The following is a 15,792-nucleotide window of genomic DNA, read 5'->3' as shown; positions in this document are numbered from 1 at the left end:
AAATGCCTACTAAACCTTTTAAAACTTTCTCTGGAACTTCCTGAGAAGTTCCAGAGAAAGTTTTTCCCTGTGCTTTGTCATTTTTGGTATTTATTCCATTTTTGTAACACTTTGTTCTTGATGTGCTTTTTAACCTTAAATATTGGAGGAATATCTACTCCTGCCTCTGTGCCTTTCTTCCAAATGGTCTCTTACCTATTTCATTTCAAGTATTTCTCCTCTACTGCTCTTTCCCACTTTCTTTTACTTTTATTGAGTTATAACATTAAAGTGTGGCCAAACTCTGAATTTTATCCTTCTTTTAGCCAATAGACTAAGCATTAGGAAAAGTTTTGCTTCACAAGTCTGTAGGTAGTACTTGTATGCAATGGTTCAGATGAAGTCTACTCAAAATACAATTTATCTGCCAAAATAAAAAGCACCTCGAGAAATAGATTTAAATTAATAGACCTGCACTGCTTCACCTAATCTTGTTTTTTACCCTCAAACCCATCGTACCTTCAGAATCATATTATGTCTGAGTGCTGTAGCTCTCCATTACTCTAAACAGCTTACAGAAATTGAAAATTTCCTTTCCCCCTAGACTACGAGTGCTTGGGGCTTTTTAACAGATAAATGTTTTGTCTTGTTGGAAGACCCATGCTGCTGAGATTGGGGCAAAAGAATCCCTGGTTTTTTGCAACTATAAACTTTGGGTTTATATTTGAGGGAATGCTACTTATCTACATTACTGTTTTACTATTCCTGCCTGGTTTCTGTAACAATACAGTCTAATCTGACTGACTGCATTCATGCAGGGTAATATCACATAGGTACTCTGAGGATCTTACAGCATTGGTAAATATTGATGCAAATATTACCTGTTTCCCCACAGCACCTTCATGTAGTGGAGCTGGTTTTGGATAGGTAGCTGTGCTCAGCCTTTCCAGTGGGGTTAGAAACTCTTTTTTTTTTCTCTGAAATGAAGAATGTCTGCAGCCACCTTATAAGGGGTGTTTACATCCTGACTTCATGTCAGCCTTTGGTTGCATGCAACGTACAGGCTTTCTTTTCAGATAACAATCTTCTTCATTCCTGATGAGAAAGAACTATAGAATTGTAAACTATGATTTATAGCAGTTTCAACCATCTCTTTCTAAACTGTCACAATGCAAATCACAACACTTTCAAAGAACTGAGAAAATAAGGTTTCTTTTTCTTACTCTCTTAGGTTCATGCTTTTCCAGAAAAAAAGTTTTGAGAGGAAAATAGATGGGCTCAAGTTTTATTTTTCCTTATGTTATAATATAAATGAAATCAGATTTTAGATGTTCTGTAAATAGAATTTAGAATTCTTTATGACTCCTGCTCAAGTAGAAGGCAATTATATCTTTTTTTGACAGCTGTAGTGAAACAGGGCTGAGAAGCAATCATGCCTAGTGTCCAGCAGCTCATCCAGGATGCGAATCTGTGTGTGGGCCACTGAGACTCCCCTCAATATCTGACACACGACAAGACAGACACAGTACAGCATACATGGTTGGAGATTAACACTGTTTAAACCCTTCTAAACTGATAAGTCAGAAAAATATAATTCTTATCCAGTGTTTTAGCCTATAAATAAACTTTTTTTTTTGTTCTCTGGAAAGTCTGAATTCTATTTTGATGAGATAGGCTTCTTTTCCCCCTTGCCATAATAATTCTTCTGTGAGGCACAAAGCAAATTCAAGATGTGTGTTTCCACCTTTTGTAATATACAGGTCCTGTACTGTCACCCATTCAAAACAGTGTCATCTGCTTTCCATGCCCTTTTTTTAATAAAACCAGATCAGGTATTTACAGTAGAGAAGTGACATGACCTTGAAAGATGACTGTGTTTCTACTGAAAAGACAAATATTCCCCTAAAACTCACTGACCAATTCATTCACACACAGTCACGTATTAAAAACTTGTAGCAGAGTTTAATGTATTCACTCTCTACCTTTTAATAAATGTGTTGGAGGTAGGATTTTTAGTTTCTGCTTAGCTAAATGAGGGTTGTCTGGAAAAAACACAGAAGTGGTTAAATCTCATTTATCTTCAGCCATCCGTTTAAGTTTGATGCTTAATCTGTGCATTTTTGTCTAGGTTTCATGTACAGCTAAAAGCTAAACCTCAGAATCTTCAGATAGTTATTTTTCTCAGATAAAATGTGTCTCGGGTGCAATAAATTGCTTTTTGGACATACAGATTTTTCTTGGGGGCTGGGGAGGTTCTATTTTGCAGAGGGAGTCGATATGTCCAACTTAGACATACAACTTTTAGCTAACTGAAATTAGATGATGTTAATCATAGGCACATGTCTTGAATTAATTTTGGTATGTAAACTCGACAGAGTTTCTGCATGTGTTAAAACCACAGGATTCCTGTATTCTTCAAATTCATCTCTTCACTTTTAACCACACTCTTATGTAAATATATAGCAAACCCAATTTTTTTCCTATTCACAGTGAGTACAAATCTGGGTCTTTGTATGTCTCTGTTGCTGTTTCTAAGACTGATCAGAATAAGAATGTATGTTCCTTGTGGGATCTCTCCAGTTATTTTAAATACTCTGCCTGGAGGAATGGAGTTTTCTGTGCTTCTACATAGCAGCAGCATTTGGGTAGGAGTCATTTTACATGGCCTATTCAGAAGTACAGAAATTCTTCTAGTGTCTCAAGATGACAGAAGATGCTCTGATGATATAATATTGAGTTTAAAACATTTGCTGTCAGTTTTAGAATAGAAGGCTTGATATCACTACCTAAATGGAGTGCCATTTGAAATATTTTAAAATATCTGTATATCAGATTTGTCACAGAAACTATGGGGATCTGAGCTTTTCTTGGCTGGCAGTTGCAAATACTCCTCAACATCTGAAGTTCAGCTAATAGACCATATTTAGGCAACAGAACTGACCCAAGAAGTAAAGTGTTATTTAATTCATCCTTTGCAAACTACAACCAATTCACACTTCAGCACTATTAATTCAATACTTTGGGAAGCACAGGGCAATAGTCAACCAATAAAGAGAAGAAATGTCTAAAGGTTTAATTAATGATATTGACAATAAACTGCTGGTCATGGTACCATTGTGCTTCAAACATGTTGTGGCACTCAGATAGCGCACTCGAACCCCATCCATACCAGCATTCCACCTACGCTGGTCAGCAGTATCAACCTGTCAGTACCATTCTAGTTGGCAGGTTTTAAGTGGTTTCTAACATGGTTTGTGGGGGGGTACTTTGCTGATAAGTATGTAAGGTATGTGGAAATACATCACACTTGCACGAAAAATAATTCATGGAATGAATTCATACTGATTGGAAAGAGCAGAGTAGGATTCCCTTTTGGCAATAGTATACACTGACAGCATTCAGCCCAGCTATTAGTCAACATAGCTGTGTAATGAACGGGAATGATGTTTCAGAGACTTTCATCTACCCAAAAGACCTAGACATCAATGCTTTTTACCTTTTACCTGGAATATGTACATATAATGGTAAAAAAAAATAAAAATGTATGCATGGCTATCAAATAAGAGCATGGCTTTGCATGACTCTTTTTCTAACCTCATTAAATTTGTCATTTGGAGATTTGCCTTTTTACTTTTTCTTTTTCCCCAAGTGAATAATTTTTTGCTTTATACCACCAGTGTTAATTTACAAATATCAGAACTGGTTATGTGCAATGTAAGCATATTTCTGTGTAGGAAAAAAAACTTTCTGAAGGGATATAAAATTTAGAAGAAAGGCAGAAGTCAGGAGGGCAATTTAAACAAAGTTAGAGAATTAGGTAACCCTTTCTATTCCTCCCTTGTCCTCTCCATTCCCTCAGACAGGTTGCACTGTACTTCAAGTTGTACTTTGCCTAATATGCATTTTGTGTTTTTTCCCAGGAGAGTTTTGGTCAGCATAGGAGCCAAAGTAATGTGAGGCAATCAGCCCAAGAACAGTTAAAAGGTTATTGTCATATGTATATGATCATTTTGTACCATACTGGATGCTTTGATTTGGCATAAGCTGGAGATTCAGGAACATGACTGGTTATCTCTACATCATGGTTTGATGCAAGACACACTCAACTTCTTACTAGTTTCCTTTACTTTTAAAGACTTCAAAATTCTACCAACACTTTCTTCTTACCTCTTAAACTTCTACATGCTTAAAATATACTTAAAACTGCTTAAAGATACATAAAACTTCTTTCATGGCAGAGGTTTTAATCTGTTCCAAATACCAGCGTGAGAGACAGTAAGGGGGCCTGTGGTAGCAGTGCTTTTTCATTTGGTAGGACAAATGTCAAAGTTTTAGATTGACTGAAACATCAAGAGAAAAGCTGATGTGGAAATTGTTAGTGTGATCAGTAGGAATCACTAAAATGTACAAGTGTAAGTAGTATTAAATTTAAGGGACAAGATTTTATACAATGAATTTGTAACAGGAAATGTCCCATCACAGTCAGTGATAATTGCTTAATTTTTAACAAAGTTGTGGGTTAAATCCAGCCTACAAGTTCCTTACAATTTTTTTATTCTACAGAGAGTGAATCAATAATAAGGAAACCTGGAAAAGGATTCTACTTTTCTTGATTTTCATAATTTTTTCCTTTTTAGTTTTAGCAAAGATGGGAAAAATCCATATGATTCTTAGGTATCTAAATCAGGGTTTACAACTTTATTACACAGGCAATGAATTCAGTCAGAAAGGTTTATATTCACCTAATGTTCTGGGCAAATAATGTCTTTAATAAACTAAATTTGAAAAGAAGACACAGCTTTTCCTTGCTATATCTTTTATAGCAACCTGACCTGGGCACTAGCTAAATGCCAGAAAAACTGAGGCAGTAATGAAATCTAGCTGCTTGCCACTGGCTCAGCTCACTGCAATGCTAGGTCTTATATAGAAGTCTATGGCACAGTGACAGAATTGCTTTCAGCTTGGCAAAAACGGTATAAACAGACCTATGGGCTGAGACTGCAAGTACACAAGAGAACTGTAAACAACTGGACTTCAAGAATCCTAGCTGAATAACATATCATGTTCTACTACAGTTGCAATGCTAGATCTCATGAATACAACCTTCACAAAGGAGAAAAGACAGAGAAGTTTTCATGGTTCACATTTCTTTGTGTATCAAACATACAGTAGGAAATAGAAAAATCTGCTAGCTTGAAAACAAAATAACTCTTTTTGCCACTTGCACACAAAAAGGACAAAAAAAGAGCCTATAGATATTTGAAGAATTTATACTAGTAAGTAAAATATTCTTTTATGTAAATAAAATTCCAGCTCAGTTCTTGGGATTATGTCTTTGTTATCTGACCCTAGGGGCCAAAAGAGTTAAATGCTTTTTCAAGAATTCAAGGCAACAAAGGGCAGCTAGTGGCATGGGTTTGCTTTTTGTTGATGACTGTGGTTATCTCAAAACATCAGCTCAGCCAACTTTACAGTAATAAACATAACAGTGGGGAGTTTAGTGAGGTTAACATCAATATGATGCATCACCACTTGATAATACACACTTGAAATCATTTCTCAGGCTGTACAGGAAAGTGTCAACTTTTCTTCTGTTTTGCCTAAACATTATGAAACGTCTGTGAACCATCTTGCACCTTGGGATCATATAATGAATCACGAGGTATAGAAGGAATGGTGTATAGAATCATAGAATCGTTAGGGATGGAAAGGACCTTAAGATCATCAAGTTCCAACCCCCCTGCCGTGGGCAGGGACACCTTACGCTAAATCATATCACCCAAGGCCTCGTCCAACCTGGTCCTTATGGTTTGGGAAAATATGCTCTCCACTGTTTTCCAGTATCTAACTGTAAGTGCTACAGCTGCGAATGTTTCTGCTGGAACTACTGAGATTGAAAACCATTTAAAGTGACCTGCCTGCAGATTTAACAATTTAAGAGTGCTTGCCTGCAGATAGAGACAGCAGATGGGAGAAACCACTCAGGAGCGCTGGTACAGGCAGCACCAATATGCATTCTTCAAAAGAAAATATATGTGTGCTCATACATGTATGTGCTTATGTATAGACATTTCTGGAATTTTTTTTTTTTTTTTTTTTTGGATAGCCTTCTGATGGAGGTCTTTGTACTACATCTTATTTGTAATATGATTAGCATATTGAGATTTGTGGCAGAGAACAGAAATGTGGCTAGGAAAGAGCTAATCCTGTAGGCTTCTAAAAAAGTGAGTTATGTAGTATGGACTCCAGCCTGCTGGAGTATTTTTGTCCCTTAGGTGGTACCAATATAATTTTAGTCATATATTGGTCAAAATGTATTAAAAATCTATGAGACTTTTACTTAGTCATTAACATTAGAAGCAACCTATACAATTCAGGTAGCCTAGAATCATAGAATGGTTTGGGTTGGAAGTGACTTTAAAAGGGCGTCTAGTCCAGCCCCCTGCAATGAGCAGGGACATATTCAACCAGGTCAAGTTCCTCGAGTCCTGTTCAACCTGACCTTGAATGTTTCCCAGAATGGGGCATCTGCAACCTCTCCAGGCAACCTTTCTGGCCAAAACCAGACACAGTGCTCTATCTGTGCTTTGATGGTCTCACAGCTTTTGAGAAGAGGATAATCCCTTCCTTGAATGTATTGACTCTGCTCTTGCTGATGCAACCTAGGAGGCTGTTGTCCTCCTTTCTGCAGGGCACCGTGGACTGGTTCTCAGCTTGCTGTCCACCAGAAACCAAGGTCTTTTCCTACAGAGCTGCTCTCCAGCTCTCAGTACTTAGATGGCATAATTCATAAAGAATTTGCATTTTCTTCTGAAGTGATCATGATTAAATTAAAAAATAAGTTATGACTTGTCATAGGAAAATTGTTAAAGGCAATCTGGGGTTATTATAAATTGCACTAATTTATGCGGTAAATTTTTAACCCTACAAATTGAACAACACAAAAAAATGATCATGAGTTTTTGATGACTTATTTATAATTTCTGCAGGCCTTACTGGCAACTGTGAAGAACTGGAAAATTTACAATCTGCTGTATGGTCAATTGGTAAAATATTGCACATAATAGTAAATACATTGCTGGGCAAAATGCAAAAACCATAGAGGAAATACCAGTGGTGATTATTCTGCTATTAATTCGTAACCTATCTTTTGTTAAATAAGGGACTCTGATAGTGCATACTGGGCTAAATTCTGCTTTTGCAGTAAGAAGAAGGTAATTCTGATTTTGCATTGCTTGGAAGCCACACAGAAACCTGAGGAACATTTTTGAAGTGAGGGGTCGATTTAAGGGCATGAGGATATTCAGCTGTCAGTAGACCTGGTGTTGCTCAACTCCTTAGATGCTAACACATTTCTGCTTCACTGGACAGTACTAGCTGTAGCCCTACTGACTGACTGTAGCCCCTTAAGAAATGCAGTGAGATTAATTTTGTAAAAGAGAGTGAATGACAGATATGTTTAGCACATGCATTCTCACATTATTTTTTTAAGATTTTAACCATGAAAAGTTCCACTTTCCCACTTACCAAAAGCCATGTGAATTCTATCTTGATAGACAAAATAAATACTTTTTCCATCTGAAATCGTTAGGATAGTTACAATTAACATGAAATGTTGTACTACCGTGCTGTTATGATTTTTTAAACTAACTCTTGAGAGATCTTTTTAATCTACTATAAAATAAGAAGACTCATGAAAACAGGTGGTTTCTTGCTGAAATTTCTTTGCTGGACTGTCTAGTGACTGTTATAGGGTTATAGAGGATCTTAGGAAAGTTTCCCAGTCTCTTTTCCAACTCCTGGCACCAAATTAGATCCCAGAAATTGAATGAAAAATCTTAGAGTTCTGATTCGTAATCAAGAGAGGAAGAATATTTGGAAAATGGAGATGGTTGTCCTCCTCTACAGAGAGTACTTAAACAGGGATTTTCCAGGCACATTTACATGTTTTTTTTAAGAAGATGGAAAATACCTTTGTCCTAGTTTTTCCATATCACTAAATTTTCCTTTCCTCATCCAGAACTACAAAAATGCTAGAGCTCCAAATAAGGTAAAAACTTTCCTACTGAGTTTGGCAAGTTCATATGTTTTTCTGTGTCTTAATTCTCTAAAACAACTGCCTTTGTTTTTGCTAAACTTTGTGTAAGAGATAAAACCTGAGACAAAGTTTTGGAAAGGAACATTTCAGCCTTGGTGATTTAGTGAAGTTTAAAAACTGGAAAATTGACACGTAGTAAAAAGTGTTTGGTAAAATGAATCTAACCCATCAGAATCTTTTGTTCTGCCTGTTGTAACATAAATGGACACAACTGAAATACCTTGTTTTTTTCTTCAAGTTTATTTTCTAAATAAAAGAGAAAAATAAATATCTGATACATATTTAAACGTCCTTCCTTATAATCTAATTATGTAAGACACAGCTGCATATAAATCTTGGGAAAAAAAAATAAATTGGGGATTCTAATAAGGTTGGAGTGGGTTAAAAGGAAATTCTTCACATTCAAACTCACTTTGTTGGTTAAGTGTCCAAGTTAAATCTGAGTGTCTGAAGCTGACAAAGCTGATTGCAAGTGCCAGTTTGGATGCATCAGAAGTCTCCTGAGAGAAGTCATTTTCATAGGCTTTTGCTTAATATAAAGCACTATTTTCAACATTCATTTATTTCACTTTTTTTTTGCCTTTACTGAATAGTACAAATCTGTTAGAAATAAGGCAATTTAAAATCTTGCTCTACTTGGGGCCCAAATCAGGGAGCCATGAAACCTAGCTCTACTGTACTTTTACACACAAGTATTCTTATGTCCATTTTTGCTGAAGAATGTATTTCTGTCTTTATTATATATATAAGTAAAATTATCTTAAAAAATCTTCATTATGAAAATGATAATATTTGTTTTGATTAGGAAGCACTTAACACTGTGCTTGCTATTGCATGCAATTTTATTTGCATGTTGAAAACCAGTTTTGGAGTAGTTCATTAGGAAGCAACAGGTTTGTTTGTTGTTGTGTTTTGTTTTTCACGTGCAGTATTTTTAGGATTTGAACAAATAATTATTAGGATCAGAGTACTGGAGTGGAATTTTATTTTCTACTCACTCTCTCAACGCTATGGTGGAGATCTGATCTCAGACTGCTGAAAGGTTTAATTTGCATTCCATGTTATCAATCAATCATGGCATAAATTGCTGAAATTAATAATTAATTGTTAAAACTTAAATAGATGTAAATAACTTCTCCCCCCTTCCCCCCCCCCCCCCTTTTTTTTTTCTTTTTGGTTAAGTGCCAGGTGACTGAATACACTGAAAAGTATGTTATAGGGTGCAGGGCTGTTAAGGAAGACTATACATTTAGCAACGAGATCTTAACCTTTTACTTTGTTTTGACAAATAATCCATCTTACTGGTTTACCTGTACGATCATCTGAAGTCACACTACAGTTCAGCTAATATTATATTTTTAAGGAAATTGAACTAATTAATTCATTTGTATAGAAGTTGATGGGTACGTTATAGGTGTGATCAGGGACTACACAAAGACTGCTTGTGAGTAATAGAATTAAATCTTAACTACTAGGACCTGCAGAAGTCCTTCTTGGTTATGCCATAGGGTTCCTTTGTATTGCTGAAGAGTTACATCAAATCGCTGAGGTGAGCAGCTCGAGAGAGGACACCTTCAACACCGGAGCGGGTGGAAGCTCAGCGTCCAGGAGCCTCAACTCAGAGCGACAAGAGCCACCGAGGGAGCCTCAAGTCCTCGACAGGACCTGCCCAGGAGCCGGCAGCTCAGCTGACGCCAGCAGGGACTCACAGGGGGCGGAGCCAGGAGCAGCGGCACCAGCCCTGAGCGGGTAAAAACCTGCCCCAGGGAGCGCGGTGAGGAGGACAGTTTGCGCGGGGTGGTGAGCGCTCGGCGTATGAGCAGGTCCCGGTCCGGGAGCTCTTCTCTGGCTGCCCCGGCGGTGGCAGCGTAGGCACCCAGACAGAGCCGATGAGAGGGGAGGCTGCAGGGCAGAGCTCGGGGTGCAGAGAGTGCCTGCCCTGGTCTGGTGAGGGGAGGGTGCACAATGGGCAGGGCTGCACTCGGTGCTCCCTGGTGGAGGTCCTGCAGCAGGGGCTGAGCTGCGGGATGCTGTTAATAGACTGCGAGATGTCAGGGAAGCTGAGAGGAAGCAGGAATGCTTGCTCCTGGCCCAAACTGTGCTGGGGCCACGAGCTTCACCTCTGCCTCATGAAGGAAAGAAGGAGGCCGTTAACCTGGGAAGCTGGGAATTAGTGACGAAAAAAAACAACAACAAAAAAACAAAAAAAAGAGGAAAAGGACAATTAAAAGCAAGGGACTTCCTCCTAAATCTGTTGTCCCCACACAGAACCGCCTTGCTGTCCTGCAGGGGGCTAATGAGGAAACGCACTGGAGCCAGAAGCAGCCGGCTGATGCCCTGGTAAAGAAGATCTCTACTGGTGCTGTCAGGAAAAAGTGGCGGGTCATAGTAGTAGGAGACTCTACATTGAAAGGGACAGAAGCACTCCTCTGTGGGCCTGACCCTGTCTCAAGGGAGGTGTGTTGCCTACCAGGGGCACGGATCAGGGATGTGGCAGAGAGGCTGCCTGCTCTAGTAAGTCACACGGACTATTACCCACTCCTGGTGATACATGTGGGTGCTAGGGATATAGATAGTAGTCGCCTGGGGAACATAAAGAAGGACTACAGAGCCCTCAGAGAGGTGGTTAGGGGCTCTGGAGCTCAGGTGGTCTTCTCGTCAATTCTGCAGGATACAGGGGAGGACATAAAAAAAGCTAGAAGGATTAGCCAGGTTAAGAAATGGTTAAAAGGGTGGTGTCATAGTCAAGGGTTTGGGTGTCTTGAACATGGGACCCAAGTTTGTAGGTCAGGTCTAGTGGGGGCTGGTGGAGCTGATTTGATAAAGAGCAGTTTATGTAGGAGGCTTGCCAGACTGGTCAAGGAGGCTTTAAACTACATGTGTTGGGGGACGGGGGCATCATTCCATCCCAACACACCCAGTCAGTTCCCAGCACCTATAATAAATGCTTAGAGCAATGTAGATATATTCCAGCTGCTCCAGCCAATGAGCCGGCTTCATTTGGAGCCCGGCTCAGATGCCTCTATACAAATGCCTGTAGCATGGGGAAACAAACAAGAGGAATTAGAGATGTGTGCACGTCTACGGGGGTATGATATAATAGGCATCGCAGAAACATGGTGGGATGGCTCCTATGACTGGAGTGTTGGAATGGAAGGTTACAGGCTCTTTAGAAAAGACAGGCCCAGCAGGCAGGGAGGGGGAGTTGCCCTTTATGTTAGGGATAGGCTGGAGAGTATGGAACTCTGTCTGGGGACAGGTGATCAGTTAACAGAGAGTTTGTGGGTCAGGGTTAAAGGGAAACTAGCTATGGGAGACATTACTGTGGGCGGCCTGGGAAGAGTACAGGGATGTTGTCCAGGAAGCTAGGGACCAGGTCAGGAAAGCTAAGGCCCAGTTAGAATTAAACTTGGCTAGGGATATTAAGGATAACAGGAAGGGATTCTACAGGTACATAGCAAATAAAAAAGTGACTAGGGAAAACGTAGGCCCCCTCAGGAAGCTCTAGGGAGAGCTGGCTATACAGGATTTGGAGAAGGTTAAGGTTCTGAATGACTTCTTTGCCTCGGTCTTCACTGGCAAAGGCTCTGACCAAACCACCCAAGTCTTGGAAGGCAGACGCAGGGACTGTGAGAATGAAGACCTTGGACCCACTGTAGGAGAGGAACTGGTTTGAGACCATCTTAAATATCTGAATGTGCACAAGTCCATGGGACCTGATGAAATCCATCCACGGGTCATGAAGGAGCTGGCGAATGAAGTTGCTATGCTGCTGTCCATCATATTTGAGAAATCATGGCAGTCAGGTGAAGTTCCCAACGACGGGAAAAAGGGAAATATAACCCCATTTTCAAGAAGGGGAAAATGGATAGCCTGGGGAATTACAGACCAGTCAGTCTCACCTCTGTGCCTGGCAAAATCTTGGAGCAGATTCTCCTGGAAGGCATGCTAAGGCCCATGAAAATCAACAAGGTGCTGGGTGACAGCCAGCATGGCTTCACTAAGGGGAAATCCTGCCTGACCAATTTGGTGGCCTTCTATGATGGGGCTACAGAACTGATGGACAGGGGTAGAGCAGTTGATGTCATCTACCTGGACTTGTGTAAAGCATTCGACACTGTCACTGTCCCACACAACATCCTTGTTTCTAAATTGGAGAGGCATCAATTTGATGGATGGACCACTCGGTGGATAAAGAACTGGCTGGATGGCCACATGCAAAGAGTTTTGGTCAATGGCTCAGTCTCCAGCTGGAGACCAGTAATGAGTGGCGTCCCTTCAGGGATCTGTGTTGGGAACAGTCTTGTTTAACATCTTCGTCTCTGACGGGGACAGTGGGATTGAGTGTGGCCTCAGCAAGTTTGCCGATGACACCAAGCTGTGTGGTTCGGTTGATACGCTGGAGGGAAGGAATGCCATCCAGAGGGACCTTGACACGCTTCTGAGGTGGGCTGATGCCAACCTCATGAAGTTTAACCATGCCAAGCGCAAGGTCCTCCACCTGGGTCAGAGCAATCCCAGGCACAGCTACAGGCTGGGCAGAGAAGAGATTCAGAGCAGCCCTGTGGAGAAAGATTTGAGGGTGTTGGTCGAAGAGAAAATGAACATGAGCCAGCTTCAGTGTGTGTTCACAGCCCAGAAAGCCAACCGTATCCTGGGCTGTGACCAGCAGGTCAAAGGAGGTGATCCTGCCCCTTGACTATGCTCTTGTGAGACCTCACCTGGAGTATTGTGTGCAGTTCTGGTGTCCTCAACTTAAAAAGGACATGGACCTGTTGGAACAAGTCCAGAGAAGGGCCACGAGGATGATCAGGGGACTGAAGCACCTCCCATATGAAGACAGGCTGAGAAAGTTGGGGCTTTTCAGTCTGGAGAAGACAAGGCTGCATGGAGACCTCATAGCAGCTTTCCAGTATCTGAAGGGGGCCTTTAGGGATGCTGTGGAGGGACTCTTCATTAGGGACTGTAGTGATAGGACAAGGGGTAACGGGTTCAAACTTCAACAGGGGAAGTTTAGATTGGGTATAAGGAAGAAGCTCTTTACTGTGAGGGTGGTGATGCACTGGAATGGGTTGCCCAGGGAGGTTGTGAATGCTCCATCCCTGTCAGTGTTGAAGACCAGGTTGGACAAGACCTTGGGTCATATGGGTTAGTGTGAGGTGTCCCTGCCCATGGCAGGGAGGTTGGAACTTGATGATCTTAAGGTCCTTTCCAACCCTAACTATTCTGTGATTCCATGAAACTTTGTCTTCTGAATGTATTTTCTGCAAAACCAGTGGTAAATGATATTTGAACACATATAGCCCTGTGTAGGCTGCATATTACTAAAGACCAGGACTACTCAAGAAAATTAATGTGTACTGAGCTTCCAGTTTTATAGAAAATATTGTACTAACTATAATTAAGTATTTCTTGTGCTAGATATTTAATGGAAAGCTGAATTATGAATGCATAGACAGCCTTATTTATAGCATTACTCAAATCTGGAAAGCTTGACTTTGTAACTGCAGTGTTATTTTTTTGTCATCAGTTTTGCAGCTTTTATAAGCAGACAGACGTATATAAAATTTTTGTATCTTTTTACTTATGTTGCGAATGTCACCTTTCCTAGAGAAAATAGATGGAGAGTGTTGTAGTAGTCTAAATAAGAAGACAGAATATTTTGTGTTTGGACACATAAAAACAATGCAAATAGTTTGGTCAGGTGTGGTATTCCTTCAGGAAAATCTGGTGAATGTATATTTTTGCTGTTGTGCTTATTAGGCAGAAAGTGCTCAGAGTAGTTTTTCTAGGTCTAAACTCATAAGGAGTTCTAGAGAAGAAATATGGCCCCTCTTTGAAGTCAGTAGGAGTTTTACCATTAGCTTCAGTTTGTAAGAATTTAACCTTAATTACTTTAAATAGAAGGAATCGATTATTCTTGATTAGTTGCTTTGCAAATAAAGCAAGTAAGTGTTGACTGTGTTTTGGAACAGTTGGGAAAAACAGATGCTTATACGAAATAATGAATATCAAAGAGCTCTACATAATTACAGCACAACTTTCTAGCAGTACCTTGTGACTTTACTATGAAGACATTACACTTTCAATACAAGTGCTGTGTATTAATCAGTTAATGTAGGATTTTGAAGAGCTACTTAAGTGCTGATCATTAGTAGTAATTTATCCTATATAATGTTTTACTATATGGCAGACATAAGCATGGTTGCATAGTTGTGTCAAAAACTTGCCAAAACTGTAATTGCAGAAAAAAAAAAAATTAGCTGGCCAGGCACCCAGTAGGTATTAAAGACCTTGCTTATGTCAGTCTTGCAAGAATGAAGACTTATCCAGAGCTGGTGAAAAAAGACAAGAATATTTCCATGCATTTCCCAGTAAAATTCAAGTTTGGGTAAAACTCAAAGATTTAACATATTGTCCAAATGTGTTAAAAATAATGATACTGGAAACTTTCAGATACCTTCTTCCATCAGATCAGTGCAAGAGGAATGACTACCAATTTAAAAAAGGTCAGTGTAAGACCCTGAAAAAACACAGAGGTCAAGAATATAGTGAAATTTTGAAAAGATTATTTAATTGTTTCACAACTATAAACATGTGCATTTTAACAAATAAAGTATGAAATATGAAGGAACATAATCTTCAAACTATAAATACACACATTTTTAGAACAAAATGTGAGTTATAAATCTTTATACAGTATAAACTTCTAATAGTTATTGATGCTTTTTTCTGGCTTCCCTTTCATTTTTTGTCAATGATTTTTTTTTTCAGTTCTCCATCAGAAGATAACAGACACTGCTAGAGTCACAATACTGAACTGATGCTGATGCAGTTTGATCTCGTATACCTTATCCGGCAAAGCATTCCTGTCAATATACTAGAAGATTAGATAGGAATACTTTCATGTTTGATTTTTTCAGAACAAGCAGAAGCCTTTCATTTAGGCATGGGATGCTCACTCACTCATTTACCATGGTTATTTAATCTAATCATGATGTTCTTTTCATGTTTTCCTGTTTGCTTAATTGAGGTCATTATCTGTCAGTATAACTTACATAAAAATATGATGACATGATAATGTTGGCAATATTGCAAATAGCAGCATTAAATACTGGAGGAAGATGTGGAGTGGAAATGGCATATATAATGCATTTAGTGCAGACACACTGGATAAGGCTATTTATCTGCTTCAATATGTCAAAGAGCATGGGAACCCACAAAAATGTTATGTGTTTTGAATGAATCACAATAGAATTGTTAAATCTTCATGGAATGTCTTATAGAACTGTTAACACATTATAGATTGCCATTTGAATGATACAAAATTTAATGCTGGTGACTGGCATATGCAGAGTATTTTTTAAATACCCATTGTCTTACACTCCTTCCAATTCCTCTAAGCTTGAAATATTGAACCATTATGAAAAAAGGAGCTGAGCGACAAGTGAAAAAAGGGATTTCACTTGTCAGGTTTCCAACAACTATAAATGCCTCATTGCTACTGAAAGCATTTAGATTATTGAAAAATCAGTGACATGACCAAAAAAGTAATTTAGTAAAATATACAGTACAAGTCTTTACCTGGAACTTTTTTGCTGGTTTTTATCAGTTAGGAACTTCTACTGGTTTAGAATGAGATATCCTTAAGTTATCCCCTAGACTAGAGCAAGGTTTAAAACACACTTGCAAGCAGAGGTTAATAAACTGCTTTA

This window comes from Pezoporus occidentalis, unplaced genomic scaffold (assembly GCF_034315485.1).
Source record: "Pezoporus occidentalis ecotype Australia unplaced genomic scaffold, CSIRO_AGI_Poc_V1 ctg42, whole genome shotgun sequence".
Classification (NCBI taxonomy): domain Eukaryota; kingdom Metazoa; phylum Chordata; class Aves; order Psittaciformes; family Psittacidae; genus Pezoporus; species Pezoporus occidentalis.
The sequence above is the reverse complement of the archived record's forward strand: the minus strand, read 5'-3'. Positions refer to the sequence as shown.